Source organism: Barbus barbus (assembly GCF_936440315.1).
Source record: "Barbus barbus genome assembly, chromosome: 30".
NCBI lineage: Eukaryota > Metazoa > Chordata > Actinopteri > Cypriniformes > Cyprinidae > Barbus > Barbus barbus.
Window position 1 is genome coordinate 5,526,871 of NC_136758.1, and position 27,899 is coordinate 5,554,769.

Consider the following 27,899-nt stretch of genomic DNA (forward strand, 5'->3'; position numbering starts at 1 on the left):
TGTGTTAGAGCTTTTCTGCAGAGCAAGTCAAGTTAGAGCTTCAATGCACAAAATCAGTAGTTTAGAGCTTTTAAGAACACTAATGCTATGTTACGTGCAATGAAGTAAATGAAGAGAATGCAAGGCCTCAGATGCTGAAATGCTTCTTTCTCAGTGAGAGAAAGTTGGTTTATGCAATTTTAGGAGTAAAGCTCAGGTACATGAAAAATGTTTCTTTCTCATTAAATGAAATGTTATTTGCAATGCAGAAGACGGATTGTCATGTTTTGGAGCTTTTCTGCAGAGCAAGTCAAGTTAGAGCTTCAATGCACAAAATTAGTAGTTTAGAGCTTCTAAGAACACTAATGCTGTGTTACGTGCAATGAAGTAAATGAAGAGAATGCAAGGCCCCAGATGTTGAAATGCTTCTTTCTCAGTGAGAGAAAGTTGGTTTATGCAATTTTAGGAGTAAAGCTCAAGTACATGAAAAATGTTTCTTTCTCATTAAATGAAATGTTATTTGCAATGCAGAAGACGGATTGTCATGTTTTGGAGCTTATTGCAGAGCAAGTCAAGTTAGAGCTTCAATGCACAAAATTAGTAGTTTAGAGCTTCTAAGAACACTAATGCTGTGTTACGTGCAATGAAGTAAATGAAGAGAATGCAAGGCCTCAGATGCTGAAATGCTTCTTTCTCAGTGAGAGAAAGTTGGTTTATGCAATTTTAAGAGTAAAGCTCAAGTACATGAAACATATGTCTTTCTCATAAAATTAAATGTTATTTGCAATGCAGAAGACGGATTTTAATGTGTTAGAGCTTTTCTGCAGAGCAAGTCAAGTTAGAGCTTCAATGCACAAAATTAGTAGTTTAGAGCTTCTAAGAACACTAATGCTGTGTTACGTGCAATGAAGTAAATGAAGAGAATGCAAGGCCCCAGATGTTGAAATGCTTCTTTCTCAGTGAGAGAAAGTTGGTTTATGCAATTTTAGGAGTAAAGCTCAAGTACATGAAAAATGTTTCTTTCTCATTAAATGAAATGTTATTTGCAATGCAGAAGACGGATTTTCATGTTTTGGAGCTTATTGCAGAGCAAGTCAAGTTAGAGCTTCAATGCACAAAATTAGTAGTTTAGAGCTTCTAAGAACACTAATGCTGTGTTACGTGCAATGAAGTAAATGAAGAGAATGCAAGGCCTCAGATGCTGAAATGCTTCTTTCTCAGTGAGAGAAAGTTGGTTTATGCAATTTTAAGAGTAAAGCTCAAGTACATGAAACATATGTCTTTCTCATAAAATTAAATGTTATTTGCAATGCAGAAGACGGATTTTAATGTGTTAGAGCTTTTCTGCAGAGCAAGTCAAGTTAGAGCTTCAATGCACAAAATTAGTAGTTTAGAGCTTCTAAGAACACTAATGCTGTGTTACGTGCAATGAAGTAAATGAAGAGAATGCAAGGCCCCAGATGTTGAAATGCTTCTTTCTCAGTGAGAGAAAGTTGGTTTATGCAATTTTAGGAGTAAAGCTCAAGTACATGAAAAATGTTTCTTTCTCATTAAATGAAATGTTATTTGCAATGCAGAAGACGGATTTTCATGTTTTGGAGCTTATTGCAGAGCAAGTCAAGTTAGAGCTTCAATGCACAAAATTAGTAGTTTAGAGCTTCTAAGAACACTAATGCTGTGTTACGTGCAATGAAGTAAATGAAGAGAATGCAAGGCCTCAGATGCTGAAATGCTTCTTTCTCAGTGAGAGAAAGTTGGTTTATGCAATTTTAAGAGTAAAGCTCAAATACATGAAACATATGTCTTTCTCATAAAATTAAATGTTATTTGCAATGCAGAAGACGGATTTTAATGTGTTAGAGCTTTTCTGCAGAGCAAGTCAAGTTAGAGCTTCAATGCACAAAATTAGTAATTTAGAGCTTCTAAGAACACTAATGCTGTGTTACGTACAATGAAGTAAATGAAGAGAATGCAAGGCCTCAGATGCTGAAATGCTTCTTTCTCAGTGAGAGAAAGTTGGTTTATGCAATTTTAGGAGTAAAGCTCAGGTACATGAAAAATGTTTCTTTCTCATTAAATGAAATGTTATTTGCAATGCAGAAGACGGATTGTCATGTTTTGGAGCTTATTGCAGAGCAAGTCAAGTTAGAGCTTCAATGCACAAAATTAGTAGTTTAGAGCTTCTAAGAACACTAATGCTGTGTTACGTGCAATGAAGTAAATGAAGAGAATGCAAGGCCTCAGATGCTGAAATGCTTCTTTCTCAGTGAGAGAAAGTTGGTTTATGCAATTTTAAGAGTAAAGCTCAAGTACATGAAACATATGTCTTTCTCATAAAATTAAATGTTATTTGCAATGCAGAAGACGGATTTTAATGTGTTAGAGCTTTTCTGCAAAGCAAGTCAAGTTAGAGCTTCAATGCACAAAATTAGTAGTTTAGAGCTTCTAAGAACACTAATGCTGTGTTACGTGCAATGAAGTAAATGAAGAGAATGCAAGGCCCCAGATGTTGAAATGCTTCTTTCTCAGTGAGAGAAAGTTGGTTTATGCAATTTTAGGAGTAAAGCTCAAGTACATGAAAAATGTTTCTTTCTCATTAAATGAAATGTTATTTGCAATGCAGAAGACGGATTTTCATGTTTTGGAGCTTATTGCAGAGCAAGTCAAGTTAGAGCTTCAATGCACAAAATTAGTAGTTTAGAGCTTCTAAGAACACTAATGCTGTGTTACGTGCAATGAAGTAAATGAAGAGAATGCAAGGCCTCAGATGCTGAAATGCTTCTTTCTCAGTGAGAGAAAGTTGGTTTATGCAATTTTAGGAGTAAAGCTCAGGTACATGAAAAATGTTTCTTTCTCATTAAATGAAATGTTATTTGCAATGCAGAAGACGGATTGTCATGTTTTGGAGCTTATTGCAGAGCAAGTCAAGTTAGAGCTTCAATGCACAAAATTAGTAGTTTAGAGCTTCTAAGAACACTAATGCTGTGTTACGTGCAATGAAGTAAATGAAGAGAATGCAAGGCCTCAGATGCTGAAATGCTTCTTTCTCAGTGAGAGAAAGTTGGTTTATGCAATTTTAAGAGTAAAGCTCAAGTACATGAAACATATGTCTTTCTCATAAAATTAAATGTTATTTGCAATGCAGAAGACGGATTTTAATGTGTTAGAGCTTTTCTGCAGAGCAAGTCAAGTTAGAGCTTCAATGCACAAAATTAGTAGTTTAGAGCTTCTAAGAACACTAATGCTGTGTTACGTGCAATGAAGTAAATGAAGAGAATGCAAGGCCCCAGATGTTGAAATGCTTCTTTCTCAGTGAGAGAAAGTTGGTTTATGCAATTTTAGGAGTAAAGCTCAAGTACATGAAAAATGTTTCTTTCTCATTAAATGAAATGTTATTTGCAATGCAGAAGACGGATTTTCATGTTTTGGAGCTTATTGCAGAGCAAGTCAAGTTAGAGCTTCAATGCACAAAATTAGTAGTTTAGAGCTTCTAAGAACACTAATGCTGTGTTACGTGCAATGAAGTAAATGAAGAGAATGCAAGGCCTCAGATGCTGAAATGCTTCTTTCTCAGTGAGAGAAAGTTGGTTTATGCAATTTTAAGAGTAAAGCTCAAATACATGAAACATATGTCTTTCTCATAAAATTAAATGTTATTTGCAATGCAGAAGACGGATTTTAATGTGTTAGAGCTTTTCTGCAGAGCAAGTCAAGTTAGAGCTTCAATGCACAAAATTAGTAGTTTAGAGCTTCTAAGAACACTAATGCTGTGTTACGTGCAATGAAGTAAATGAAGAGAATGCAAGGCCTGAGATGCTGAAATGCTTCTTTCTCAGTGAGAGAAAGTTGGTTTATGCAATTTTAGGAGTAAAGCTCAGGTACATGAAAAATGTTTCTTTCTCATTAAATGAAATGTTATTTGCAATGCAGAAGACGGATTGTCATGTTTTGGAGCTTATTGCAGAGCAAGTCAAGTTAGAGCTTCAATGCACAAAATTAGTAGTTTAGAGCTTCTAAGAACACTAATGCTGTGTTACGTGCAATGAAGTAAATGAAGAGAATGCAAGGCCTCAGATGCTGAAATGCTTCTTTCTCAGTGAGAGAAAGTTGGTTTATGCAATTTTAAGAGTAAAACTCAAGTACATGAAACATATGTCTTTCTCATAAAATTAAATGTTATTTGCAATGCAGAAGACGGATTTTAATGTGTTAGAGCTTTTCTGCAGAGCAAGTCAAGTTAGAGCTTCAATGCACAAAATTAGTAGTTTAGAGCTTCTAAGAACACTAATGCTGTGTTACGTGCAATGAAGTAAATGAAGAGAATGCAAGGCCCCAGATGTTGAAATGCTTCTTTCTCAGTGAGAGAAAGTTGGTTTATGCAATTTTAGGAGTAAAGCTCAAGTACATGAAAAATGTTTCTTTCTCATTAAATGAAATGTTATTTGCAATGCAGAAGACGGATTTTCATGTTTTGGAGCTTATTGCAGAGCAAGTCAAGTTAGAGCTTCAATGCACAAAATTAGTAGTTTAGAGCTTCTAAGAACACTAATGCTGTGTTACGTGCAATGAAGTAAATGAAGAGAATGCAAGGCCTCAGATGCTGAAATGCTTCTTTCTCAGTGAGAGAAAGTTGGTTTATGCAATTTTAAGAGTAAAGCTCAAGTACATGAAAAATGTTTCTTTCTCATTAAATGAAATGTTATTTGCAATGCAGAAGACGGATTTTCATGTTTTGGAGCTTATTGCAGAGCAAGTAATGTTAGAGCTTCAATGCACAAAATTAGTAGTTTAGAGCTTCTGAGAACACTAATGCTGTGTTTCGTGCAATGAAGCAAATGAAGAGAAGGCAAGGCCACAGACGCTGAAATGCTTCTATCTCAGTGAGAGAAAGTTGGTTTATGCAATTTTAAGTGTAAAGATCAAATACATGAAACATATGTCTTTCTCATAAAATTAAATGTTACTTGCAATGCAGAAGACAGATATTCATGTTTTGGAACTTATTGCAGAGCAAGTCATGTTAGAGCTTCAATGCACAAAATCAGTAGTTTAGAGCTTCTAAGAACACGAATGCTGTGTTTCGTGCAATGAAGCAAATGAAGAGAAGGCAAGGCAACAGACGCTGAAATGCTTCTATCTCAGTGAGAGAAAGTTGGTTTATGCAATTTTAAGTGTAAAGATCAAGTACATGAAACATATGTCTTTCTCATAAAATTAAATGTTACTTGCAATGCAGTAGACAGATATTCATGTGGTAGAGCTTTTCTGCAGAGCAAGTCAAGTTAGAGCTTCAATGCACAAAATCAGTAGTTTAGAGCTTTTAAGAACACTAATGCTATGTTACGTGCAATGAAGTAAATGAAGAGAAAGCAAGGCCCCAGATGATGAAATGCTTCTTTCTCAGTGAGAGAATGTTGGTTTATGCAATTTTAGGAGTAAAGCTCAAGTACATGAAAAATGTTTCTTTCTCATTAAATGAAATGTTATTTGCAATGCAGAAGACGGATTTTCATGTTTTGGAGCTTATTGCAGAGCAAGTCAAGTTAGAGCTTCAATGCACAAAATTAGTAGTTTAGAGCTTCTAAGAACACTAATGCTGTGTTACGTGCAATGAAGTAAATGAAGAGAATGCAAGGCCTCAGATGCTGAAATGCTTCTTTCTCAGTGAGAGAAAGTTGGTTTATGCAATTTTAAGAGTAAAGCTCAAGTACATGAAAAATGTTTCTTTCTCATTAAATGAAATGTTATTTGCAATGCAGAAGATGGATTTTCATGTTTTGGAGCTTATTGCAGAGCAAGTCAAGTTAGAGCTTCAATGCACAAAATTAGTAGTTTAGAGCTTCTAAGAACACTAATGCTGTGTTACGTGCAATGAAGTAAATGAAGAGAATGCAAGGCCTCAGATGCTGAAATGCTTCTTTCTCAGTGAGAGAAAGTTGGTTTATGCAATTTTAAGAGTAAAGCTCAAGTACATGAAAAATGTTTCTTTCTCATTAAATGAAATGTTATTTGCAATGCAGAAGACGGATTTGCATGTTTTGGAGCTTATTGCAGAGCAAGTCAAGTTAGAGCTTCAATGCACAAAATTAGTAGTTTAGAGCTTCTGAGAACACTAATGCTGTGTTACGTGCAATGAAGTAAATGAAGAGAATGCAAGGCCCCAGATGTTGAAATGCTTCTTTCTCAGTGAGAGAAAGTTGGTTTATGCAATTTTAGGAGTAAAGCTCAAGTACATGAAAAATGTTTCTTTCTCATTAAATGAAATGTTATTTGCAATGCAGAAGACGGATTTTCATGTTTTGGAGCTTATTGCAGAGCAAGTCAAGTTAGAGCTTCAATGCACAAAATTAGTAGTTTAGAGCTTCTAAGAACACTAATGCTGTGTTACGTGCAATGAAGTAAATGAAGAGAATGCAAGGCCTCAGATGCTGAAATGCTTCTTTCTCAGTGAGAGAAAGTTGGTTTATGCAATTTTAAGTGTAAAGATCAAGTACATGAAACAGATGTCTTTCTCATAAAATTAAATGTTACTTGCAATGCAGAAGACAGATATTCATGTGTTAGAGCTTTTCTGCAGAGCAAGTCAAGTTAGAGCTTCAATGCACAAAATCAGTAGTTTAGAGCTTTTAAGAACACTAATGCTATGTTACGTGCAATGAAGTAAATGAAGAGAATGCAAGGCCTCAGATGCTGAAATGCTTCTTTCTCAGTGAGAGAAAGTTGGTTTATGCAATTTTAGGAGTAAAGCTCAGGTACATGAAAAATGTTTCTTTCTCATTAAATGAAATGTTATTTGCAATGCAGAAGACGGAGTTTCATGTTTTGGAGCTTATTGCAGAGCAAGTCAAGTTAGAGCTTCAATGCACAAAATTAGTAGTTTAGAGCTTCTAAGAACACTAATGCTGTGTTACGTGCAATGAAGTAAATGAAGAGAATGCAAGGCCTCAGATGCTGAAATGCTTCTTTCTCAGTGAGAGAAAGTTGGTTTATGCAATTTTAAGAGTAAAGCTCAAGTACATGAAAAATGTTTCTTTCTCATTAAATGAAATGTTATTTGCAATGCAGAAGACGGATTTTCATGTTTTGGAGCTTATTGCAGAGCAAGTAATGTTAGAGCTTCAATGCACAAAATTAGTAGTTTAGAGCTTCTAAGAACACTAATGCTGTGTTACGTGCAATGAAGTAAATGAAGAGAATGCAAGGCCTCAGATGCTGAAATGCTTCTTTCTCAGTGAGAGAAAGTTGGTTTATGCAATTTTAAGAGTAAAGCTCAAGTACATGAAACATATGTCTTTCTCATAAAATTAAATGTTATTTGCAATGCAGAAGACGGATTTTAATGTGTTAGAGCTTTTCTGCAGAGCAAGTCAAGTTAGAGCTTCAATGCACAAAATTAGTAGTTTAGAGCTTCTAAGAACACTAATGCTGTGTTACGTGCAATGAAGTAAATGAAGAGAATGCAAGGCCCCAGATGTTGAAATGCTTCTTTCTCAGTGAGAGAAAGTTGGTTTATGCAATTTTAGGAGTAAAGCTCAAGTACATGAAAAATGTTTCTTTCTCATTAAATGAAATGTTATTTGCAATGCAGAAGACGGATTTTCATGTTTTGGAGCTTATTGCAGAGCAAGTCAAGTTAGAGCTTCAATGCACAAAATTAGTAGTTTAGAGCTTCTAAGAACACTAATGCTGTGTTACGTGCAATGAAGTAAATGAAGAGAATGCAAGGCCTCAGATGCTGAAATGCTTCTTTCTCAGTGAGAGAAAGTTGGTTTATGCAATTTTAAGAGTAAAGCTCAAATACATGAAACATATGTCTTTCTCATAAAATTAAATGTTATTTGCAATGCAGAAGACGGATTTTAATGTGTTAGAGCTTTTCTGCAGAGCAAGTCAAGTTAGAGCTTCAATGCACAAAATTAGTAATTTAGAGCTTCTAAGAACACTAATGCTGTGTTACGTACAATGAAGTAAATGAAGAGAATGCAAGGCCTCAGATGCTGAAATGCTTCTTTCTCAGTGAGAGAAAGTTGGTTTATGCAATTTTAGGAGTAAAGCTCAGGTACATGAAAAATGTTTCTTTCTCATTAAATGAAATGTTATTTGCAATGCAGAAGACGGATTGTCATGTTTTGGAGCTTATTGCAGAGCAAGTCAAGTTAGAGCTTCAATGCACAAAATTAGTAGTTTAGAGCTTCTAAGAACACTAATGCTGTGTTACGTGCAATGAAGTAAATGAAGAGAATGCAAGGCCTCAGATGCTGAAATGCTTCTTTCTCAGTGAGAGAAAGTTGGTTTATGCAATTTTAAGAGTAAAGCTCAAGTACATGAAACATATGTCTTTCTCATAAAATTAAATGTTATTTGCAATGCAGAAGACGGATTTTAATGTGTTAGAGCTTTTCTGCAAAGCAAGTCAAGTTAGAGCTTCAATGCACAAAATTAGTAGTTTAGAGCTTCTAAGAACACTAATGCTGTGTTACGTGCAATGAAGTAAATGAAGAGAATGCAAGGCCCCAGATGTTGAAATGCTTCTTTCTCAGTGAGAGAAAGTTGGTTTATGCAATTTTAGGAGTAAAGCTCAAGTACATGAAAAATGTTTCTTTCTCATTAAATGAAATGTTATTTGCAATGCAGAAGACGGATTTTCATGTTTTGGAGCTTATTGCAGAGCAAGTCAAGTTAGAGCTTCAATGCACAAAATTAGTAGTTTAGAGCTTCTAAGAACACTAATGCTGTGTTACGTGCAATGAAGTAAATGAAGAGAATGCAAGGCCTCAGATGCTGAAATGCTTCTTTCTCAGTGAGAGAAAGTTGGTTTATGCAATTTTAGGAGTAAAGCTCAGGTACATGAAAAATGTTTCTTTCTCATTAAATGAAATGTTATTTGCAATGCAGAAGACGGATTGTCATGTTTTGGAGCTTATTGCAGAGCAAGTCAAGTTAGAGCTTCAATGCACAAAATTAGTAGTTTAGAGCTTCTAAGAACACTAATGCTGTGTTACGTGCAATGAAGTAAATGAAGAGAATGCAAGGCCTCAGATGCTGAAATGCTTCTTTCTCAGTGAGAGAAAGTTGGTTTATGCAATTTTAAGAGTAAAGCTCAAGTACATGAAACATATGTCTTTCTCATAAAATTAAATGTTATTTGCAATGCAGAAGACGGATTTTAATGTGTTAGAGCTTTTCTGCAGAGCAAGTCAAGTTAGAGCTTCAATGCACAAAATTAGTAGTTTAGAGCTTCTAAGAACACTAATGCTGTGTTACGTGCAATGAAGTAAATGAAGAGAATGCAAGGCCCCAGATGTTGAAATGCTTCTTTCTCAGTGAGAGAAAGTTGGTTTATGCAATTTTAGGAGTAAAGCTCAAGTACATGAAAAATGTTTCTTTCTCATTAAATGAAATGTTATTTGCAATGCAGAAGACGGATTTTCATGTTTTGGAGCTTATTGCAGAGCAAGTCAAGTTAGAGCTTCAATGCACAAAATTAGTAGTTTAGAGCTTCTAAGAACACTAATGCTGTGTTACGTGCAATGAAGTAAATGAAGAGAATGCAAGGCCTCAGATGCTGAAATGCTTCTTTCTCAGTGAGAGAAAGTTGGTTTATGCAATTTTAAGAGTAAAGCTCAAATACATGAAACATATGTCTTTCTCATAAAATTAAATGTTATTTGCAATGCAGAAGACGGATTTTAATGTGTTAGAGCTTTTCTGCAGAGCAAGTCAAGTTAGAGCTTCAATGCACAAAATTAGTAGTTTAGAGCTTCTAAGAACACTAATGCTGTGTTACGTGCAATGAAGTAAATGAAGAGAATGCAAGGCCTGAGATGCTGAAATGCTTCTTTCTCAGTGAGAGAAAGTTGGTTTATGCAATTTTAGGAGTAAAGCTCAGGTACATGAAAAATGTTTCTTTCTCATTAAATGAAATGTTATTTGCAATGCAGAAGACGGATTGTCATGTTTTGGAGCTTATTGCAGAGCAAGTCAAGTTAGAGCTTCAATGCACAAAATTAGTAGTTTAGAGCTTCTAAGAACACTAATGCTGTGTTACGTGCAATGAAGTAAATGAAGAGAATGCAAGGCCTCAGATGCTGAAATGCTTCTTTCTCAGTGAGAGAAAGTTGGTTTATGCAATTTTAAGAGTAAAACTCAAGTACATGAAACATATGTCTTTCTCATAAAATTAAATGTTATTTGCAATGCAGAAGACGGATTTTAATGTGTTAGAGCTTTTCTGCAGAGCAAGTCAAGTTAGAGCTTCAATGCACAAAATTAGTAGTTTAGAGCTTCTAAGAACACTAATGCTCTGTTACGTGCAATGAAGTAAATGAAGAGAATGCAAGGCCCCAGATGTTGAAATGCTTCTTTCTCAGTGAGAGAAAGTTGGTTTATGCAATTTTAGGAGTAAAGCTCAAGTACATGAAAAATGTTTCATTCTCATTAAATGAAATGTTATTTGCAATGCAGAAGACGGATTTTCATGTTTTGGAGCTTATTGCAGAGCAAGTCAAGTTAGAGCTTCAATGCACAAAATTAGTAGTTTAGAGCTTCTAAGAACACTAATGCTGTGTTACGTGCAATGAAGTAAATGAAGAGAATGCAAGGCCTCAGATGCTGAAATGCTTCTTTCTCAGTGAGAGAAAGTTGGTTTATGCAATTTTAAGAGTAAAGCTCAAGTACATGAAAAATGTTTCTTTCTCATTAAATGAAATGTTATTTGCAATGCAGAAGACGGATTTTCATGTTTTGGAGCTTATTGCAGAGCAAGTAATGTTAGAGCTTCAATGCACAAAATTAGTAGTTTAGAGCTTCTGAGAACACTAATGCTGTGTTTCGTGCAATGAAGCAAATGAAGAGAAGGCAAGGCCACAGACGCTGAAATGCTTCTATCTCAGTGAGAGAAAGTTGGTTTATGCAATTTTAAGTGTAAAGATCAAATACATGAAACATATGTCTTTCTCATAAAATTAAATGTTACTTGCAATGCAGAAGACAGATATTCATGTTTTGGAACTTATTGCAGAGCAAGTCATGTTAGAGCTTCAATGCACAAAATCAGTAGTTTAGAGCTTCTAAGAACACGAATGCTGTGTTTCGTGCAATGAAGCAAATGAAGAGAAGGCAAGGCAACAGACGCTGAAATGCTTCTATCTCAGTGAGAGAAAGTTGGTTTATGCAATTTTAAGTGTAAAGATCAAGTACATGAAACATATGTCTTTCTCATAAAATTAAATGTTACTTGCAATGCAGTAGACAGATATTCATGTGGTAGAGCTTTTCTGCAGAGCAAGTCAAGTTAGAGCTTCAATGCACAAAATCAGTAGTTTAGAGCTTTTAAGAACACTAATGCTATGTTACGTGCAATGAAGTAAATGAAGAGAAAGCAAGGCCCCAGATGATGAAATGCTTCTTTCTCAGTGAGAGAATGTTGGTTTATGCAATTTTAGGAGTAAAGCTCAAGTACATGAAAAATGTTTCTTTCTCATTAAATGAAATGTTATTTGCAATGCAGAAGACGGATTTTCATGTTTTGGAGCTTATTGCAGAGCAAGTCAAGTTAGAGCTTCAATGCACAAAATTAGTAGTTTAGAGCTTCTAAGAACACTAATGCTGTGTTACGTGCAATGAAGTAAATGAAGAGAATGCAAGGCCTCAGATGCTGAAATGCTTCTTTCTCAGTGAGAGAAAGTTGGTTTATGCAATTTTAAGAGTAAAGCTCAAGTACATGAAAAATGTTTCTTTCTCATTAAATGAAATGTTATTTGCAATGCAGAAGATGGATTTTCATGTTTTGGAGCTTATTGCAGAGCAAGTCAAGTTAGAGCTTCAATGCACAAAATTAGTAGTTTAGAGCTTCTAAGAACACTAATGCTGTGTTACGTGCAATGAAGTAAATGAAGAGAATGCAAGGCCTCAGATGCTGAAATGCTTCTTTCTCAGTGAGAGAAAGTTGGTTTATGCAATTTTAAGAGTAAAGCTCAAGTACATGAAAAATGTTTCTTTCTCATTAAATGAAATGTTATTTGCAATGCAGAAGACGGATTTGCATGTTTTGGAGCTTATTGCAGAGCAAGTCAAGTTAGAGCTTCAATGCACAAAATTAGTAGTTTAGAGCTTCTGAGAACACTAATGCTGTGTTACGTGCAATGAAGTAAATGAAGAGAATGCAAGGCCCCAGATGTTGAAATGCTTCTTTCTCAGTGAGAGAAAGTTGGTTTATGCAATTTTAGGAGTAAAGCTCAAGTACATGAAAAATGTTTCTTTCTCATTAAATGAAATGTTATTTGCAATGCAGAAGACGGATTTTCATGTTTTGGAGCTTATTGCAGAGCAAGTCAAGTTAGAGCTTCAATGCACAAAATTAGTAGTTTAGAGCTTCTAAGAACACTAATGCTGTGTTACGTGCAATGAAGTAAATGAAGAGAATGCAAGGCCTCAGATGCTGAAATGCTTCTTTCTCAGTGAGAGAAAGTTGGTTTATGCAATTTTAAGTGTAAAGATCAAGTACATGAAACAGATGTCTTTCTCATAAAATTAAATGTTACTTGCAATGCAGAAGACAGATATTCATGTGTTAGAGCTTTTCTGCAGAGCAAGTCAAGTTAGAGCTTCAATGCACAAAATCAGTAGTTTAGAGCTTTTAAGAACACTAATGCTATGTTACGTGCAATGAAGTAAATGAAGAGAATGCAAGGCCTCAGATGCTGAAATGCTTCTTTCTCAGTGAGAGAAAGTTGGTTTATGCAATTTTAGGAGTAAATCTCAGGTACATGAAAAATGTTTCTTTCTCATAAAATTAAATGTTATTTGCAATGCAGAAGACGGATTTTAATGTGTTAGAGCTTTTCTGCAGAGCAAGTCAAGTTAGAGCTTCAATGCACAAAATTAGTAGTTTAGAGCTTCTAAGAACACTAATGCTGTGTTACGTGCAATGAAGTAAATGAAGAGAATGCAAGGCCCCAGATGTTGAAATGCTTCTTTCTCAGTGAGAGAAAGTTGGTTTATGCAATTTTAGGAGTAAAGCTCAAGTACATGAAAAATGTTTCTTTCTCATTAAATGAAATGTTATTTGCAATGCAGAAGACGGATTTTCATGTTTTGGAGCTTATTGCAGAGCAAGTCAAGTTAGAGCTTCAATGCACAAAATTAGTAGTTTAGAGCTTCTAAGAACACTAATGCTGTGTTACGTACAATGAAGTAAATGAAGAGAATGCAAGGCCTCAGATGCTGAAATGCTTCTTTCTCAGTGAGAGAAAGTTGGTTTATGCAATTTTAGGAGTAAAGCTCAGGTACATGAAAAATGTTTCTTTCTCATTAAATGAAATGTTATTTGCAATGCAGAAGACGGATTGTCATGTTTTGGAGCTTATTGCAGAGCAAGTCAAGTTAGAGCTTCAATGCACAAAATTAGTAGTTTAGAGCTTCTAAGAACACTAATGCTGTGTTACGTGCAATGAAGTAAATGAAGAGAATGCAAGGCCTCAGATGCTGAAATGCTTCTTTCTCAGTGAGAGAAAGTTGGTTTATGCAATTTTAGGAGTAAAGCTCAGGTACATGAAAAATGTTTCTTTCTCATTAAATGAAATGTTATTTGCAATGCAGAAGACGGATTGTCATGTTTTGGAGCTTATTGCAGAGCAAGTCAAATTAGAGCTTCAATGCACAAAATTAGTAGTTTAGAGCTTCTAAGAACACTAATGCTGTGTTACGTGCAATGAAGTAAATGAAGAGAATGCAAGGCCTCAGATGCTGAAATGCTTCTTTCTCAGTGAGAGAAAGTTGGTTTATGCAATTTTAAGAGTAAAGCTCAAGTACATGAAACATATGTCTTTCTCATAAAATTAAATGTTATTTGCAATGCAGAAGACGGATTTTAATGTGTTAGAGCTTTTCTGCAGAGCAAGTCAAGTTAGAGCTTCAATGCACAAAATTAGTAGTTTAGAGCTTCTAAGAACACTAATGCTGTGTTACGTGCAATGAAGTAAATGAAGAGAATGCAAGGCCCCAGATGTTGAAATGCTTCTTTCTCAGTGAGAGAAAGTTGGTTTATGCAATTTTAGGAGTAAAGCTCAAGTACATGAAAAATGTTTCTTTCTCATTAAATGAAATGTTATTTGCAATGCAGAAGACGGATTTTCATGTTTTGGAGCTTATTGCAGAGCAAGTCAAGTTAGAGCTTCAATGCACAAAATTAGTAGTTTAGAGCTTCTAAGAACACTAATGCTGTGTTACGTGCAATGAAGTAAATGAAGAGAATTCAAGGCCTCAGATGCTGAAATGCTTCTTTCTCAGTGAGAGAAAGTTGGTTTATGCAATTTTAAGAGTAAAGCTCAAGTACATGAAACATATGTCTTTCTCATAAAATTAAATGTTATTTGCAATGCAGAAGACGGATTTTAATGTGTTAGAGCTTTTCTGCAGAGCAAGTCAAGTTAGAGCTTCAATGCACAAAATTAGTAGTTTAGAGCTTCTAAGAACACTAATGCTGTGTTACGTGCAATGAAGTAAATGAAGAGAATGCAAGGCCCCAGATGTTGAAATGCTTCTTTCTCAGTGAGAGAAAGTTGGTTTATGCAATTTTAGGAGTAAAGCTCAAGTACATGAAAAATGTTTCTTTCTCATTAAATGAAATGTTATTTGCAATGCAGAAGACGGATTTTCATGTTTTGGAGCTTATTGCAGAGCAAGTCAAGTTAGAGCTTCAATGCACAAAATTAGTAGTTTAGAGCTTCTAAGAACACTAATGCTGTGTTACGTGCAATGAAGTAAATGAAGAGAATGCAAGGCCTCAGATGCTGAAATGCTTCTTTCTCAGTGAGAGAAAGTTGGTTTATGCAATTTTAAGAGTAAAGCTCAAGTACATGAAACATATGTCTTTCTCATAAAATTAAATGTTATTTGCAATGCAGAAGACGGATTTTAATGTGTTAGAGCTTTTCTGCAGAGCAAGTCAAGTTAGAGCTTCAATGCACAAAATTAGTAGTTTAGAGCTTCTAAGAACACTAATGCTGTGTTACGTGCAATGAAGTAAATGAAGAGAATGCAAGGCCCCAGATGTTGAAATGCTTCTTTCTCAGTGAGAGAAAGTTGGTTTATGCAATTTTAGGAGTAAAGCTCAAGTACATGAAAAATGTTTCTTTCTCATTAAATGAAATGTTATTTGCAATGCAGAAGACGGAGTTTCATGTTTTGGAGCTTATTGCAGAGCAAGTCAAGTTAGAGCTTCAATGCACAAAATTAGTAGTTTAGAGCTTCTAAGAACACTAATGCTGTGTTACGTGCAATGAAGTAAATGAAGAGAATGCAAGGCCTCAGATGCTGAAATGCTTCTTTCTCAGTGAGAGAAAGTTGGTTTATGCAATTTTAAGAGTAAAGCTCAAGTACATGAAAAATGTTTCTTTCTCATTAAATGAAATGTTATTTGCAATGCAGAAGACGGATTTTCATGTTTTGGAGCTTATTGCAGAGCAAGTAATGTTAGAGCTTCAATGCACAAAATTAGTAGTTTAGAGCTTCTAAGAACACTAATGCTGTGTTACGTGCAATGAAGTAAATGAAGAGAATGCAAGGCCTCAGATGCTGAAATGCTTCTTTCTCAGTGAGAGAAAGTTGGTTTATGCAATTTTAAGAGTAAAGCTCAAGTACATGAAACATATGTCTTTCTCATAAAATTAAATGTTATTTGCAATGCAGAAGACGGATTTTAATGTGTTAGAGCTTTTCTGCAGAGCAAGTCAAGTTAGAGCTTCAATGCACAAAATTAGTAGTTTAGAGCTTCTAAGAACACTAATGCTGTGTTACGTGCAATGAAGTAAATGAAGAGAATGCAAGGCCTCAGATGCTGAAATGCTTCTTTCTCAGTGAGAGAAAGTTGGTTTATGCAATTTTAAGAGTAAAGCTCAAGTACATGAAAAATGTTTCTTTCTCATTAAATGAAATGTTATTTGCAATGCAGAAGACGGATTTTCATGTTTTGGAGCTTATTGCAGAGCAAGTAATGTTAGAGCTTCAATGCACAAAATTAGTAGTTTAGAGCTTCTAAGAACACTAATGCTGTGTTACGTGCAATGAAGTAAATGAAGAGAATGCAAGGCCTCAGATGCTGAAATGCTTCTTTCTCAGTGAGAGAAAGTTGGTTTATGCAATTTTAAGAGTAAAGCTCAAGTACATGAAACATATGTCTTTCTCATAAAATTAAATGTTATTTGCAATGCAGAAGACGGATTTTAATGTGTTAGAGCTTTTCTGCAGAGCAAGTCAAGTTAGAGCTTCAATGCACAAAATTAGTAGTTTAGAGCTTCTAAGAACACTAATGCTGTGTTACGTGCAATGAAGTAAATGAAGAGAATGCAAGGCCCCAGATGTTGAAATGCTTCTTTCTCAGTGAGAGAAAGTTGGTTTATGCAATTTTAGGAGTAAAGCTCAAGTACATGAAAAATGTTTCTTTCTCATTAAATGAAATGTTATTTGCAATGCAGAAGACGGATTTTCATGTTTTGGAGCTTATTGCAGAGCAAGTCAAGTTAGAGCTTCAATGCACAAAATTAGTAGTTTAGAGCTTCTAAGAACACTAATGCTGTGTTACGTGCAATGAAGTAAATGAAGAGAATGCAAGGCCTCAGATGCTGAAATGCTTCTTTCTCAGTGAGAGAAAGTTGGTTTATGCAATTTTAAGAGTAAAGCTCAAATACATGAAACATATGTCTTTCTCATAAAATTAAATGTTATTTGCAATGCAGAAGACGGATTTTAATGTGTTAGAGCTTTTCTGCAGAGCAAGTCAAGTTAGAGCTTCAATGCACAAAATTAGTAATTTAGAGCTTCTAAGAACACTAATGCTGTGTTACGTGCAATGAAGTAAATGAAGAGAATGCAAGGCCCCAGATGTTGAAATGCTTCTTTCTCAGTGAGAGAAAGTTGGTTTATGCAATTTTAGGAGTAAAGCTCAAGTACATGAAAAATGTTTCTTTCTCATTAAATGAAATGTTATTTGCAATGCAGAAGACGGATTTTCATGTTTTGGAGCTTATTGCAGAGCAAGTCAAGTTAGAGCTTCAATGCACAAAATTAGTAGTTTAGAGCTTCTAAGAACACTAATGCTGTGTTACGTGCAATGAAGTAAATGAAGAGAATTGCAAGGCCTCAGATGCTGAAATGCTTCTTTCTCAGTGAGAGAAAGTTGGTTTATGCAATTTTAAGAGTAAAGCTCAAGTACATGAAAAATTTTTCTTTCTCATTAAATGAAATGTTATTTGCAATGCAGAAGACGGATTTTCATGTTTTGGAGCTTATTGCAGAGCAAGTAATGTTAGAGCTTCAATGCACAAAATTAGTAGTTTAGAGCTTCTGAGAACACTAATGCTGTGTTTCGTGCAATGAAGCAAATGAAGAGAAGGCAAGGCCACAGACGCTGAAATGCTTCTATCTCAGTGAGAGAAAGTTGGTTTATGCAATTTTAAGTGTAAAGATCAAATACATGAAACATATGTCTTTCTCATAAAATTAAATGTTACTTGCAATGCAGAAGACAGATATTCATGTGTTAGAGCTTTTCTGCAGAGCAAGTCAAGTTAGAGCTTCAATGCACAAAATCAGTAGTTTAGAGCTTTTAAGAACACTAATGCTATGTTACGTGCAATGAAGTAAATGAAGAGAAAGCAAGGCCCCAGATGATGAAATGCTTCTTTCTCAGTGAGAGAATGTTGGTTTATGCAATTTTAGGAGTAAAGCTCAAGTACATGAAAAATGTTTCTTTCTCATTAAATGAAATGTTATTTGCAATGCAGAAGACGGATTTTCATGTTTTGGAGCTTATTGCAGAGCAAGTCAAGTTAGAGCTTCAATGCACAAAATTAGTAGTTTAGAGCTTCTAAGAACACTAATGCTTGTTTCGTGCAATGAAGCAAATGCAGAGAAAGCAAGGCCACCGATGATGTCAAGCTTCTTTCTCAGTGAGAGAAAGTTGGTTTATGCAATTTTAGGAGTAAAGCTCAGGTACATGAAAAATGTTTCTTTCTCATTAAATGAAATGTTATTTGCAATGCAGAAGACGGATTTGCATGTTTTGGAGCTTATTGCAGAGCAAGTCAAGTTAGAGCTTCAATGCACAAAATTAGTAGTTTAGAGCTTCTGAGAACACTAATGCTGTGTTACGTGCAATGAAGTAAATGAAGAGAATGCACGGCCCCAGATGTTGAAATGCTTCTTTCTCAGTGAGAGAAAGTTGGTTTATGCAATTTTAAGAGTAAAGCTCAAATACATGAAACATATGTCTTTCTCATAAAATTAAATGTTATTTGCAATGCAGAAGACGGATTTTAATGTGTTAGAGCTTTTCTGCAGAGCAAGTCAAGTTAGAGCTTCAATGCACAAAATTAGTAGTTTAGAGCTTCTAAGAACACTAATGCTGTGTTACGTGCAATGAAGTAAATGAAGAGAATGCAAGGCCCCAGATGTTGAAATGCTTCTTTCTCAGTGAGAGAAAGTTGGTTTATGCAATTTTAGGAGTAAAGCTCAAGTACATGAAAAATGTTTCTTTCTCATTAAATGAAATGTTATTTGCAATGCAGAAGACGGATTTTCATGTTTTGGAGCTTATTGCAGAGCAAGTCAAGTTAGAGCTTCAATGCACAAAATTAGTAGTTTAGAGCTTCTAAGAACACTAATGCTGTGTTACGTGCAATGAAGTAAATGAAGAGAATGCAAGGCCTCAGATGCTGAAATGCTTCTTTCTCAGTGAGAGAAAGTTGGTTTATGCAATTTTAAGAGTAAAGCTCAAGTACATGAAAAATGTTTCTTTCTCATTAAATGAAATGTTATTTGCAATGCAGAAGATGGATTTTCATGTTTTGGAGCTTATTGCAGAGCAAGTCAAGTTAGAGCTTCAATGCAAAAAATTAGTAGTTTAGAGCTTCTAAGAACACTAATGCTGTGTTACGTGCAATGAAGTAAATGAAGAGAATGCAAGGCCTCAGATGCTGAAATGCTTCTTTCTCAGTGAGAGAAAGTTGGTTTATGCAATTTTAAGAGTAAAGCTCAAGTACATGAAAAATGTTTCTTTCTCATTAAATGAAATGTTATTTGCAATGCAGAAGACGGATTTGCATGTTTTGGAGCTTATTGCAGAGCAAGTCAAGTTAGAGCTTCAATGCACAAAATTAGTAGTTTAGAGCTTCTGAGAACACTAATGCTGTGTTACGTGCAATGAAGTAAATGAAGAGAATGCAAGGCCCCAGATGTTGAAATGCTTCTTTCTCAGTGAGAGAAAGTTGATTGATGCAATTTTAAGAGTAAAGCTCAAGTACATGAAAAATGTTTCTTTCTCATTAAATTAAATATTATTTGCACTGCAGAAGATAGATATTCATGTTTTGGAACTTATTGCAGAGCAAGTCATGTTAGAGCTTCAATGCACAAAATCAGTAGTTTAGAGCTTCTAAGAACACGAATGCTGTGTTTCGTGCAATGAAGCAAATGAAGAGAAGGCTAGGCAACAGACGCTGAAATGCTTCTATCTCAGTGAGAGAAAGTTGGTTTATGCAATTTTAAGTGTAAAGATCAAGTACATGAAACATATGTCTTTCTCATAAAATTAAATGTTACTTGCAATGCAGAAGACAGATATTCATGTGGTAGAGCTTTTCTGCAGAGCAAGTCAAGTTAGAGTTTCAATGCACAAAATCAGTAGTTTAGAGCTTTTAAGAACACTAATGCTATGTTACGTGCAATGAAGTAAATGAAGAGAAAGCAAGGCCCCAGATGATGAAATGCTTCTTTCTCAGTGAGAGAAAGTTGGTTTATGCAATTTTAGGAGTAAAGCTCAAGTACATGAAAAATGTTTCTTTCTCATTAAATTAAATATTATTTGCACTGCAGAAGATAGATATTCATGTGTTAGAGCTTTTCTGCAGAGCAAGTCAAGTTAGAGCTTCAATGCACAAAATCAGTAGTTTAGAGCTTTTAAGAACACTAATGCTATGTTACGTGCAATGAAGTAAATGAAGAGAAAGCAAGGCCCCAGATGATGAAATGCTTCTTTCTCAGTGAGAGAAAGTTGGTTTATGCAATTTTAAGAGTAAAGCTCAAATACATGAAACATATGTCTTTCTCATAAAATTAAATGTTATTTGCAATGCAGAAGACGGATTTTAATGTGTTAGAGCTTTTCTGCAGAGCAAGTCAAGTTAGAGCTTCAATGCACAAAATTAGTAGTTTAGAGCTTCTAAGAACACTAATGCTTGTTTCGTGCAATGAAGCAAATGCAGAGAAAGCAAGGCCACCGATGATGTCAAGCTTCTTTCTCAGTGAGAGAAAGTTGGTTTATGCAATTTTAAGTGTAAAGCTCAAGTACATGAAAAATGTTTCTTTCTCATTAAATTAAATATTATTTGCACTGCAGAAGATAGATATTCATGTGTTAGAGCTTTTCTGCAGAGCAAGTCAAGTTAGAGCTTCAATGCACAAAATCAGTAGTTTAGAGCTTTTAAGAACACTAATGCTATGTTACGTGCAATGAAGTAAATGAAGAGAAAGCAAGGCCCCAGATGATGAAATGCTTCTTTCTCAGTGAGAGAAAGTTGGTTTATGCAATTTTAAGAGTAAAGCTCAAATACATGAAACATATGTCTTTCTCATAAAATTAAATGTTATTTGCAATGCAGAAGACGGATTTTAATGTGTTAGAGCTTTTCTGCAGAGCAAGTCAAGTTAGAGCTTCAATGCACAAAATTAGTAGTTTAGAGCTTCTAAGAACACTAATGCTGTGTTACGTGCAATGAAGTAAATGAAGAGAATGCAAGGCCCCAGATGTTGAAATGCTTCTTTCTCAGTGAGAGAAAGTTGGTTTATGCAATTTTAGGAGTAAAGCTCAAGTACATGAAAAATGTTTCTTTCTCATTAAATGAAATGTTATTTGCAATGCAGAAGACGGATTTTCATGTTTTGGAGCTTATTGCAGAGCAAGTCAAGTTAGAGCTTCAATGCACAAAATTAGTAGTTTAGAGCTTCTAAGAACACTAATGCTGTGTTACGTGCAATGAAGTAAATGAAGAGAATGCAAGGCCTCAGATGCTGAAATGCTTCTTTCTCAGTGAGAGAAAGTTGGTTTATGCAATTTTAAGAGTAAAGCTCAAATACATGAAACATATGTCTTTCTCATAAAATTAAATGTTATTTGCAATGCAGAAGACGGATTTTAATGTGTTAGAGCTTTTCTGCAGAGCAAGTCAAGTTAGAGCTTCAATGCACAAAATTAGTAGTTTAGAGATTCTGAGAACACTAATGCTGTGTTACGTGCAATGAAGTAAATGAAGAGAATGCAAGGCCCCAGATGTTGAAATGCTTCTTTCTCAGTGAGAGAAAGTTGGTTTATGCAATTTTAGGAGTAAAGCTCAAGTACATGAAAAATGTTTCTTTCTCATTAAATGAAATGTTATTTGCAATGCAGAAGATGGATTTTCATGTTTTGGAGCTTATTGCAGAGCAAGTCAAGTTAGAGCTTCAATGCACAAAATTAGTAGTTTAGAGCTTCTAAGAACACTAATGCTGTGTTACGTGCAATGAAGTAAATGAAGAGAATGCAAGGCCTCAGATGCTGAAATGCTTCTTTCTCAGTGAGAGAAAGTTGGTTTATGCAATTTTAAGAGTAAAGCTCAAGTACATGAAAAATGTTTCTTTCTCATTAAATGAAATGTTATTTGCAATGCAGAAGACGGATTTGCATGTTTTGGAGCTTATTGCAGAGCAAGTCAAGTTAGAGCTTCAATGCACAAAATTAGTAGTTTAGAGCTTCTGAGAACACTAATGCTGTGTTACGTGCAATGAAGTAAATGAAGAGAATGCAAGGCCCCAGATGTTGAAATGCTTCTTTCTCAGTGAGAGAAAGTTGATTGATGCAATTTTAAGAGTAAAGCTCAAGTACATGAAAAATGTTTCTTTCTCATTAAATTAAATATTATTTGCACTGCAGAAGATAGATATTCATGTTTTGGAACTTATTGCAGAGCAAGTCATGTTAGAGCTTCAATGCACAAAATCAGTAGTTTAGAGCTTCTAAGAACACGAATGCTGTGTTTCGTGCAATGAAGCAAATGAAGAGAAGGCAAGGCCACAGACGCTGAAATGCTTCTATCTCAGTGAGAGAAAGTTGGTTTATGCAATTTTAAGTGTAAAGATCAAGTACATGAAACATATGTCTTTCTCATAAAATTAAATGTTACTTGCAATGCAGAAGACAGATATTCATGTGGTAGAGCTTTTCTGCAGAGCAAGTCAAGTTAGAGCTTCAATGCACAAAATCAGTAGTTTAGAGCTTTTAAGAACACTAATGCTATGTTACGTGCAATGAAGTAAATGAAGAGAAAGCAAGGCCCCAGATGATGAAATGCTTCTTTCTCAGTGAGAGAATGTTGGTTTATGCAATTTTAGGAGTAAAGCTCAAGTACATGAAAAATGTTTCTTTCTCATTAAATGAAATGTTATTTGCACTGCAGAAGACAGATTTTCATGTTTTGGAGCTTATTGCAGAGCAAGTCAAGTTAGAGCTTCAATGCACAAAATTAGTAGTTTAGAGCTTCTAAGAACACTAATGCTTGTTTCGTGCAATGAAGCAAATGCAGAGAAAGCAAGGCCACCGATGATGTCAAGCTTCTTTCTCAGTGAGAGAAAGTTGGTTTATGCAATTTTAAGTGTAAAGCTCAAGTACATGAAAAATGTTTCTTTCTCATTAAATTAAATATTATTTGCACTGCAGAAGATAGATATTCATGTGTTAGAGCTTTTCTGCAGAGCAAGTCAAGTTAGAGCTTCAATGCACAAAATCAGTAGTTTAGAGCTTTTAAGAACACTAATGCTATGTTACGTGCAATGAAGTAAATGAAGAGAAAGCAAGGCCCCAGATGATGAAATGCTTCTTTCTCAGTGAGAGAATGTTGGTTTATGCAATTTTAGGAGTAAAGCTCAAGTACATGAAAAATGTTTCTTTCTCATTAAATGAAATGTTATTTGCAATGCAGAAGACGGATTTTCATGTTTTGGAGCTTATTGCAGAGCAAGTCAAGTTAGAGCTTCAATGCACAAAATTAGTAGTTTAGAGCTTCTAAGAACACTAATGCTGTGTTACGTGCAATGAAGTAAATGAAGAGAATTCAAGGCCTCAGATGCTGAAATGCTTCTTTCTCAGTGAGAGAAAGTTGGTTTATGCAATTTTAAGAGTAAAGCTCAAGTACATGAAAAATGTTTCTTTCTCATTAAATGAAATGTTATTTGCAATGCAGAAGACGGATTTTCATGTTTTGGAGCTTATTGCAGAGCAAGTCAAGTTAGAGCTTCAATGCACAAAATTAGTAGTTTAGAGCTTCTGAGAACACTAATGCTGTGTTACGTGCAATGAAGTAAATGAAGAGAATGCAAGGCCCCAGATGTTGAAATGCTTCTTTCTCAGTGAGAGAAAGTTGGTTTATGCAATTTTAAGAGTAAAGCTCAAGTACATGAAAAATGTTTCTTTCTCTTTAAATGAAATGTTATTTGCAATGCAGAAGACGGATTTGCATGTTTTGGAGCTTATTGCAGAGCAAGTCAAGTTAGAGCTTCAATGCACAAAATTAGTAGTTTAGAGCTTCTGAGAACACTAATGCTGTGTTACGTGCAATGAAGTAAATGAAGAGAATGCAAGGCCCCAGATGTTGAAATGCTTCTTTCTCAGTGAGAGAAAGTTGATTGATGCAATTTTAAGAGTAAAGCTCAAGTACATGAAAAATGTTTCTTTCTCATTAAATTAAATATTATTTGCACTGCAGAAGATAGATATTCATGTTTTGGAACTTATTGCAGAGCAAGTCATGTTAGAGCTTCAATGCACAAAATCAGTAGTTTAGAGCTTCTAAGAACACGAATGCTGTGTTTCGTGCAATGAAGCAAATGAAGAGAAGGCAAGGCAACAGACGCTGAAATGCTTCTATCTCAGTGAGAGAAAGTTGGTTTATGCAATTTTAAGTGTAAAGATCAAGTACATGAAACATATGTCTTTCTCATAAAATTAAATGTTACTTGCAATGCAGAAGACAGATATTCATGTGGTAGAGCTTTTCTGCAGAGCAAGTCAAGTTAGAGCTTCAATGCACAAAATCAGTAGTTTAGAGCTTTTAAGAACACTAATGCTATGTTACGTGCAATGAAGTAAATGAAGAGAAAGCAAGGCCCCAGATGATGAAATGCTTCTTTCTCAGTGAGAGAATGTTGGTTTATGCAATTTTAGGAGTAAAGCTCAAGTACATGAAAAATGTTTCTTTCTCATTAAATGAAATGTTATTTGCACTGCAGAAGACAGATTTTCATGTTTTGGAGCTTATTGCAGAGCAAGTCAAGTTAGAGCTTCAATGCACAAAATTAGTAGTTTAGAGCTTCTAAGAACACTAATGCTTGTTTCGTGCAATGAAGCAAATGCAGAGAAAGCAAGGCCACCGATGATGTCAAGCTTCTTTCTCAGTGAGAGAAAGTTGGTTTATGCAATTTTAAGTTTAAAGCTCAAGTACATGAAAAATGTTTCTTTCTCATTAAATTAAATATTATTTGCACTGCAGAAGATAGATATTCATGTGTTAGAGCTTTTCTGCAGAGCAAGTCAAGTTAGAGCTTCAATGCACAAAATCAGTAGTTTAGAGCTTTTAAGAACACTAATGCTATGTTACGTGCAATGAAGTAAATGAAGAGAAAGCAAGGCCCCAGATGATGAAATGCTTCTTTCTCAGTGAGAGAAAGTTGGTTTATGCAATTTTAAGAGTAAAGCTCAAATACATGAAACATATGTCTTTCTCATAAAATTAAATGTTATTTGCAATGCAGAAGACGGATTTTAATGTGTTAGAGCTTTTCTGCAGAGCAAGTCAAGTTAGAGCTTCAATGCACAAAATTAGTAGTTTAGAGCTTCTAAGAACACTAATGCTTGTTTCGTGCAATGAAGCAAATGCAGAGAAAGCAAGGCCACCGATGATGTCAAGCTTCTTTCTCAGTGAGAGAAAGTTGGTTTATGCAATTTTAAGTGTAAAGCTCAAGTACATGAAAAATGTTTCTTTCTCATTAAATTAAATATTATTTGCACTGCAGAAGATAGATATTCATGTGTTAGAGCTTTTCTGCAGAGCAAGTCAAGTTAGAGCTTCAATGCACAAAATCAGTAGTTTAGAGCTTTTAAGAACACTAATGCTATGTTACGTGCAATGAAGTAAATGAAGAGAAAGCAAGGCCCCAGATGATGAAATGCTTCTTTCTCAGTGAGAGAATGTTGGTTTATGCAATTTTAGGAGTAAAGCTCAAGTACATGAAAAATGTTTCTTTCTCATTAAATGAAATGTTATTTGCAATGCAGAAGACGGATTTTCATGTTTTGGAGCTTATTGCAGAGCAAGTCAAGTTAGAGCTTCAATGCACAAAATTAGTAGTTTAGAGCTTCTAAGAACACTAATGCTGTGTTACGTGCAATGAAGTAAATGAAGAGAATTCAAGGCCTCAGATGCTGAAATGCTTCTTTCTCAGTGAGAGAAAGTTGGTTTATGCAATTTTAAGAGTAAAGCTCAAGTACATGAAAAATGTTTCTTTCTCATTAAATGAAATGTTATTTGCAATGCAGAAGACGGATTTTCATGTTTTGGAGCTTATTGCAGAGCAAGTCAAGTTAGAGCTTCAATGCACAAAATTAGTAGTTTAGAGCTTCTGAGAACACTAATGCTGTGTTACGTGCAATGAAGTAAATGAAGAGAATGCAAGGCCCCAGATGTTGAAATGCTTCTTTCTCAGTGAGAGAAAGTTGGTTTATGCAATTTTAAGAGTAAAGCTCAAGTACATGAATAATGTTTCTTTCTCATTAAATTAAATATTATTTGCACTGCAGAAGATAGATATTCATGTTTTGGAACTTATTGCAGAGCAAGTCATGTTAGAGCTTCAATGCACAAAATCAGTAGTTTAGAGCTTCTAAGAACACGAATGCTGTGTTTCGTGCAATGAAGCAAATGAAGAAAAGGCAAGGCCACAGACGCTGAAATGCTTCTATCTCAGTGAGAGAAAGTTGGTTTATGCAATTTTAAGTGTAAAGATCAAGTACATGAAACATATGTCTTTCTCATAAAATTAAATGTTACTTGCAATGCAGAAGACAGATATTCATGTGTTAGAGCTTTTCTGCAGAGCAAGTCAAGTTAGAGCTTCAATGCACAAAATCAGTAGTTTAGAGCTTTTAAGAACACTAATGCTATGTTACGTGCAATGAAGTAAATGAAGAGAATGCAAGGCCTCAGATGCTGAAATGCTTCTTTCTCAGTGAGAGAAAGTTGGTTTATGCAATTTTAGGAGTAAAGCTCAGGTACATGAAAAATGTTTCTTTCTCATTAAATGAAATGTTATTTGCAATGCAGAAGACGGATTGTCATGTTTTGGAGCTTATTGCAGAGCAAGTCAAGTTAGAGCTTCAATGCACAAAATTAGTAGTTTAGAGCTTCTAAGAACACTAATGCTGTGTTACGTGCAATGAAGTAAATGAAGAGAATGCAAGGCCACAGACGCTGAAATGCTTCTTTCTCAGTGAGAGAAAGTTGGTTTATGCAATTTTAAGAGTAAAGCTCAAGTACATGAAACATATGTCTTTCTCATAAAATTAAATGTTATTTGCAATGCAGAAGACGGATTTTAATGTGTTAGAGCTTTTCTGCAGAGCAAGTCAAGTTAGAGCTTCAATGCACAAAATTAGTAGTTTAGAGCTTCTAAGAACACTAATGCTGTGTTACGTGCAATGAAGTAAATGAAGAGAATGCAAGGCCCCAGATGTTGAAATGCTTCTTTCTCAGTGAGAGAAAGTTGGTTTATGCAATTTTAGGAGTAAAGCTCAGGTACATGAAAAATGTTTCTTTCTCATTAAATGAAATGTTATTTGCAATGCAGAAGACGGATTTTAATGTGTTAGAGCTTTTCTGCAGAGCAAGTCAAGTTAGAGCTTCAATGCACAAAATTAGTAGTTTAGAGGTTCTAAGAACACTAATGCTGTGTTACGTGCAATGAAGTAAATGAAGAGAATGCAAGGCCTCAGATGCTGAAATGCTTCTTTCTCAGTGAGAGAAAGTTGGTTTATGCAATTTTAAGAGTAAAACTCAAGTACATGAAACATATGTCTTTCTCATAAAATTAAATGTTATTTGCAATGCAGAAGACGGATTTTAATGTGTTAGAGCTTTTCTGCAGAGCAAGTCAAGTTAGAGCTTCAATGCACAAAATTAGTAGTTTAGAGCTTCTAAGAACACTAATGCTGTGTTACGTGCAATGAAGTAAATGAAGAGAATGCAAGGCCCCAGATGTTGAAATGCTTCTTTCTCAGTGAGAGAAAGTTGGTTTATGCAATTTTAGGAGTAAAGCTCAAGTACATGAAAAATGTTTCTTTCTCATTAAATGAAATGTTATTTGCAATGCAGAAGACGGATTTTCATGTTTTGGAGCTTATTGCAGAGCAAGTCAAGTTAGAGCTTCAATGCACAAAATTAGTAGTTTAGAGCTTCTAAGAACACTAATGCTGTGTTACGTGCAATGAAGTAAATGAAGAGAATGCAAGGCCTCAGATGCTGAAATGCTTCTTTCTCAGTGAGAGAAAGTTGGTTTATGCAATTTTAAGAGTAAAGCTCAAGTACATGAAAAATGTTTCTTTCTCATTAAATGAAATGTTATTTGCAATGCAGAAGACGGATTTTCATGTTTTGGAGCTTATTGCAGAGCAAGTAATGTTAGAGCTTCAATGCACAAAATTAGTAGTTTAGAGCTTCTGAGAACACTAATGCTGTGTTTCGTGCAATGAAGCAAATGAAGAGAAGGCAAGGCCACAGACGCTGAAATGCTTCTATCTCAGTGAGAGAAAGTTGGTTTATGCAATTTTAAGTGTAAAGATC